The following is a 6,000-nucleotide window of genomic DNA, read 5'->3' as shown; positions in this document are numbered from 1 at the left end:
GCACACTTCTTCAAAATAACATTATCTCGTGCTTGAACGAAGGAATTTTTTTTTTTCTATTCCAAGTAATTTTTCAAGGCCATTAAGGGTGCAAATTTTACTCAAAATAAGGGTTTTTTGTTTTCAACGCCGCCAAAAATGTAATTTTTTTTTTTTTTTTTTCTGCGTCCAAGCACGAGTTTTAAACATCTACTAACAGAGAATTTTTGGTTTTTGCATTTCAGATGAATCTGTCATGAGTTATCCTGACTACGCCGAGAGAACTTTTTTTTGAGGGGTCATAGCAGACTACGTGTCCACGCCTTAATTTTCAATATTTTTCAATGAAAATTTCACAAACTACTTATAAAATATGTATCTTTTATGTGTTAAATTGATGAAATAAAATATTCTGTTGATTAAATAAAAAAAAATTCATAAAAATGTACCTATTTTGAGCTTTTGAAACCCACCTAACCCCTTAATGTCGAAAAGCGATACTACTTTGAGCGTTCCGAACCCATCACATTTCTTATATAAAATGCATGACAAATACACCGTTATGTCCACATAAAGACACAAATTTTTTATCTTTTGGGGAGAGTTTAGAATTATATAGAAGTGAATAATTCCTGTTTCAGTGATATTCTATTGTTACAATGAATAGAAGACCAATCGTTAAATACGTAATTGTATTTCAATCCTAATCATGATCAGAAGAAAAATAGTGCAATAATAAAAGAAGAAACTCTTTCATACGGTACTGACGGATTTGAATGATGGCTATGAAAATCCCCCTCTTATGTGAAAGGCAAACGGTATAACTCGTGCAGTCACTGAAGTTCCCCACAAATTTTTGTCAATGTTCTGATTTATAACTCAATGAATTTAATGCAATACATAAGCACAACTCGAATATAGCAAAATATGCTAGAATAAGGCTTTGCTTCGACCATATTTCTTGTGGAAATGCATAACAGCGAATCTGGCAACGTACTCTTATTGTTAGAGTTAACTCACTTATCAATCCATGACCAGACCCGTTTTCACCAATATCCATTAACCATATACATGCATATATATTCTACGATTGACGTACTGTACTGGGTGGATTTCTAAATAATTTTTCCGTTGCAGACTTTCATTGGGAACTTGGAAGAATTTCAAAATTTTCACCGCAATACAGTTCACTTAGCTTCTGATGATGATCCGACTCGATGACTGGTGAAAATAAAGACTTGGGTGTCACAACCGAAAATCGTCGTGCGTTTGCGTCCCCTGAGATGTTCCAACCGTAGAGTTTAGAACGTATTACAGAACATCAGAGAGTTACCGATTTCGACATGATGTTGGCTGCATTCACCTTCCCAGTAACACAGTCTTCGCAATAGTAAGCTTAAGGCAGTAGTTAGCATGTGTGTACTTACTGGCTTATGGGCGATACACAAAATTATTATTGAGAATAGAAATGAGAAAGAGTGAGGCTGACCCCTTTGCATTTTTGGTGAAAATTTTCGCGATTCTGGAAAGTACTGGAAAAAATTCTTTCATGAACTCGTCCGACGTAATTTTGCGAGAGAAATCGATTGGGCGCAGTCCCAATACGCTGCGATCAACACATAAAAAGTTACAGCAAAAAACAAGAACCTGGGTTTTCGACATTTTTCAGCAGGTTCTTTTTCGCTCGCCATTTCTCTCCTGTTGGTCCTACGCGCTATTTGCTGCGTTTTCTAAGTTCCTGAGGGTCCAATCAGTCAGGTAAGGGTCGTTCAAATCGAATCTGAGACCAGAAATTTTTGGCTCCAAAAATGCAGAAAAACTAAGGCTGTCCGCATTATTCTCGCTTCGTGCACCTGCAGCTTCCACCTCCACGTTGCGAAATCCAGGTGAACTTGTGCTGCCCCTTAGGCATTCTGAAGCTTTTCGTCACTCCCTGACGGTCAGGGGCGCTCGACACTGGAACTCTCTACCTACCAAACTCAGGTCTGTCTCGACGCTTGCTGTTTTTAGACGCGATCTATTTCAGCATCTCTTCCGGACGGAAGAGACCCGCTCTTGATGGTGACTCGTCAATTAGTCTTCTCCACTTCCGTTTTCGCGCGTTTCTTTGTTGCTGCTTTCTTAGCTTTATTCTGCTTTCTTGTCTTTCTTTTCTTTTTCACTTTTTTTCTGAGATTGTCGTCGCCGTCTTTCTCTTTTCTATTCTCTGTTCTAATTTTTTATGCCTAGCTCTTAAATAGTAATGAAGAACTAGGCTAAGGTTTAGGAATTGAGACTTTGTTTACTTTGAATGTTGCAATAATGTTTTCCAATATTGCCATGGAAAAGATGTAAAATAAACCATTACACCATTAAACCCCTTTGCATTTTTTGCGAAAATTTTCCCGATTCTGAAAAGTGTCGAATGAATCCTTTCATGCGCTATTCCGACGTAATTTTGCGAGAGAAATCGATTGGGCGCAGTCCCAATACGCTGCGATCAACGCATCAAAAGTTACAGCAAAAAACAAGAACCTGGGTTTTCGACATTTTTCGGAGGGTGCTTTTTCGCTCGCCATTTCTCTCCTGTTGGTCCTACGCGCTTTTCGCTGCGTTTTCTGAGTTCCTTGGGGTCCAATTGGTCGGGCAAGCGTCATAGGAATCAATTCTAAGACGAAAAATTTTTTGGTGAAAAAAAAAGGAAGGTTAACCCCTTTGTATTTTTGGCGAAAATTTTCGCGATTTTGAAAAGTGCTGGAATCAATTCTTTCAGGCACTATTCCAACGTAATTCTGCGAGAGAAATCGATTGGGCGCAGTCCCAATACGCTGCGATCAACGCATCGAAAGTTACAGCCAAAAAACGAAAACCTGAATTTTCGACATTTTTCAGCAGGTGCTTTTTCGCTCGCCATTTCTCTCCTGTTGGTCCTACGCGCTTTTCGCTGCGTTTTCTGAGTTCCTTGGGGTCCAATTGGTCGGGCAAGCGTCATAGGAATCAATTCTGAGACGAAAACTTTTTTGGTAAAAAAAAAAGGAAGGTTAACCCCTTTGTATTTTTGGCGAAAATTTTCGCGATTCTGAAAAGTGCTGGAATCAATTCTTTCAGGCACTATTCCAACGTAATTCCGCGAGAGAAATCGATCGGGCGCAGTCCCAATACGCTGCGATCAACGCATCGAAAGTTACAGCCAAAAAACGAAAACCTGAATTTTCGACATTTTTCAGCAGGTGCTTTTTCGCTCGCCATTTCTCTCCTGTTGGTCCTACGCGCTTTTCGCTGCGTTTTCTGAGTTCCTTGGGGTCCAATTGATCGGGCAAGCGACATAGGAATCAATTCTAAGACGAAAAATTTTTTGGTGAAAAAAAAAGGAAGGTTAACCCCTTTGTATTTTTGGCGAAAATTTTCGCGATTTTGAAAAGTGCTGGAATCAATTCTTTCAGGCACTATTCCAACGTAATTCTGCGAGAGAAATCGATTGGGCGCAGTCCCATTACGCTGCGATCAACGCATCGAAAGTTACAGCCAAAAAACGAAAACCTGAATTTTCGACATTTTTCAGCAGGTGCTTTTTCCTTCGTCATTTCCTTGCTGTCGATCCCACGCTCTTTTCGCTGCGTTTTCTGAGTTCCTTGGGGTCCAATTGGTCGGGCAAGCGTCATAGGAATCAATTCTAAGACGAAAAATTTTTTGGTAAAAAAAAAAGGAAGGTTAACCCCTTTGTATTTTTGGCGAAAATTTTCGCGATTTTGAAAAGTGCTGGAATCAATTCTTTCAGGCACTATTCCAACGTAATTCTGCGAGAGAAATCGATTGGGCGCAGTCCCAATACGCTGCGATCAACGCATCGAAAGTTACAGCCAAAAAACGAAAATCTGAATTTTCGACATTTTTCAGCAGGTGCTTTTTCGCTCGCCATTTCTCTCCTGTTGGTCCTACGCGCTTTTCGCTGCGTTTTCTGAGTTCCTTGGGGTCCAATTGGTCGGGCAAGCGTCATAGGAATCAATTCTGAGACGAAAACTTTTTTGGTAAAAAAAAAAGGAAGGTTAACCCCTTTGTATTTTTGGCGAAAATTTTCGCGATTCTGAAAAGTGCTGGAATTAATTCTTCCAGGCACTATTCCAACGTAATTTTGCGAGAAAAATCGATTGGGCACAGACTCAATACGCTGCGATCAACGCATCGAAAGTTACGACCAAAAAACGAAAACCTGAATTTTCGACATTTTTCAGCAGGTGCTTTTTCCTTCGTCATTTCCTTGCTGTCGATCCCACGCTCTTTTCGCTGCGTTTTCTGAGTTCCTTGGGGTCCAATTGGTCGGGCAAGCGTCATAGGAATCAATTCTAAGACGAAAAATTTTTTGGTAAAAAAAAAAGGAAGGTTAACCCCTTTGTATTTTTGGCGAAAATTTTCGCGATTTTGAAAAGTGCTGGAATCAATTCTTTCAGGCACTATTCCAACGTAATTCTGCGAGAAAAATCGATTGTGCGCAGTCCCAATACGCTGCGATCAACGCATCGAAAGTTACAGCCAAAAAACCAGAACCTGGGTTTTCGACATTTTTCGGAGGGTGCTTTTTCGCTCGCCATTTCTCTCCTGTTGGTCCTACGCGCTTTTCGCTGCGTTTTCTGAGTTCCTTGGGGTCCAATTGGTCGGGCAAGCGTCATAGGAATCAATTCTGAGACGAAAACTTTTTTGGTAAAAAAAAAAGGAAGGTTAACCCCTTTGTATTTTTGGCGAAAATTTTCGCGATTTTGAAAAGTGCTGGAATCAATTCTTTCAGGCACTATTCCAACGTAATTCTGCGAGAAAAATCGATTGTGCGCAGTCCCAATACGCTGCGATCAACGCATCGAAAGTTACAGCCAAAAAACGAAAACCTGAATTTTCGACATTTTTCAGCAGGTGCTTTTTCGCTCGCCATTTCTCTCCTGTTGGTCTTACGCGCTTTTCGCTGCGTTTTCTGAGTTCCTTGGGGTCCAATTGGTCGGGCAAGCGTCATAGGAATCAATTCTGAGACGAAAACTTTTTTGGTAAAAAAAAAAGGAAGGTTAACCCCTTTGTATTTTTGGCGAAAATTTTCGCGATTTTGAAAAGTGCTGGAATCAATTCTTTCAGGCACTATTCCAACGTAATTCTGCGAGAGAAATCGATTGGGCGCAGTCCCAATACGCTGCGATCAACGCATCGAAAGTTACAGCCAAAAAACGAAAACCTGAATTTTCGACATTTTTCAGCAGGTGCTTTTTCGCTCGCCATTTCTCTCCTGTTGGTCCTACGCGCTTTTCGCTGCGTTTTCTGAGTTCCTTGGGGTCCAATTGGTCGGGCAAGCGACATAGGAATCAATTCTGAGACGAAAAATTTTTTGGTAAAAAAAAAAGGAAGGTTAACCCCTTTGTATTTTTGGCGAAAATTTTCGCGATTTTGAAAAGTGCTGGAATCAATTCTTTCAGGCACTATTCCAACGTAATTCTGCGAGAAAAATCGATTGTGCGCAGTCCCAATACGCTGCGATCAACGCATCGAAAGTTACAGCCAAAAAACGAAAACCTGAATTTTCGACATTTTTCAGCAGGTGCTTTTTCCTTCGTCATTTCCTTGCTGTCGATCCCACGCTCTTTTCGCTGCGTTTTCTGAGTTCCTTGGGGTCCAATTGGTCGGGCAAGCGTCATAGGAATCAATTCTAAGACGAAAAATTTTTTGGTAAAAAAAAAAGGAAGGTTAACCCCTTTGTATTTTTGGCGAAAATTTTCGCGATTTTGAAAAGTGCTGGAATCAATTCTTTCAGGCACTATTCCAACGTAATTCTGCGAGAGAAATCGATTGGGCGCAGTCCCAATACGCTGCGATCAACGCATCGAAAGTTACAGCCAAAAAACGAAAATCTGAATTTTCGACATTTTTCGGCAGGTGCTTTTTCGCTCGCCATTTCTCTCCTGTTGGTCCTACGCGCTTTTCGCTGCGTTTTCTGAGTTCCTTGGGGTCCAATTGGTCGGGCAAGCGTCATAGGAATCAATTCTGAGACGAAAACTTTTTTGGTAA

The sequence above is a fragment of the Neodiprion lecontei genome, chromosome 2, assembly GCF_021901455.1.
Source record: "Neodiprion lecontei isolate iyNeoLeco1 chromosome 2, iyNeoLeco1.1, whole genome shotgun sequence".
Lineage (NCBI taxonomy): Eukaryota > Metazoa > Arthropoda > Insecta > Hymenoptera > Diprionidae > Neodiprion > Neodiprion lecontei.
This window is presented reverse-complemented; position numbering follows the sequence as displayed.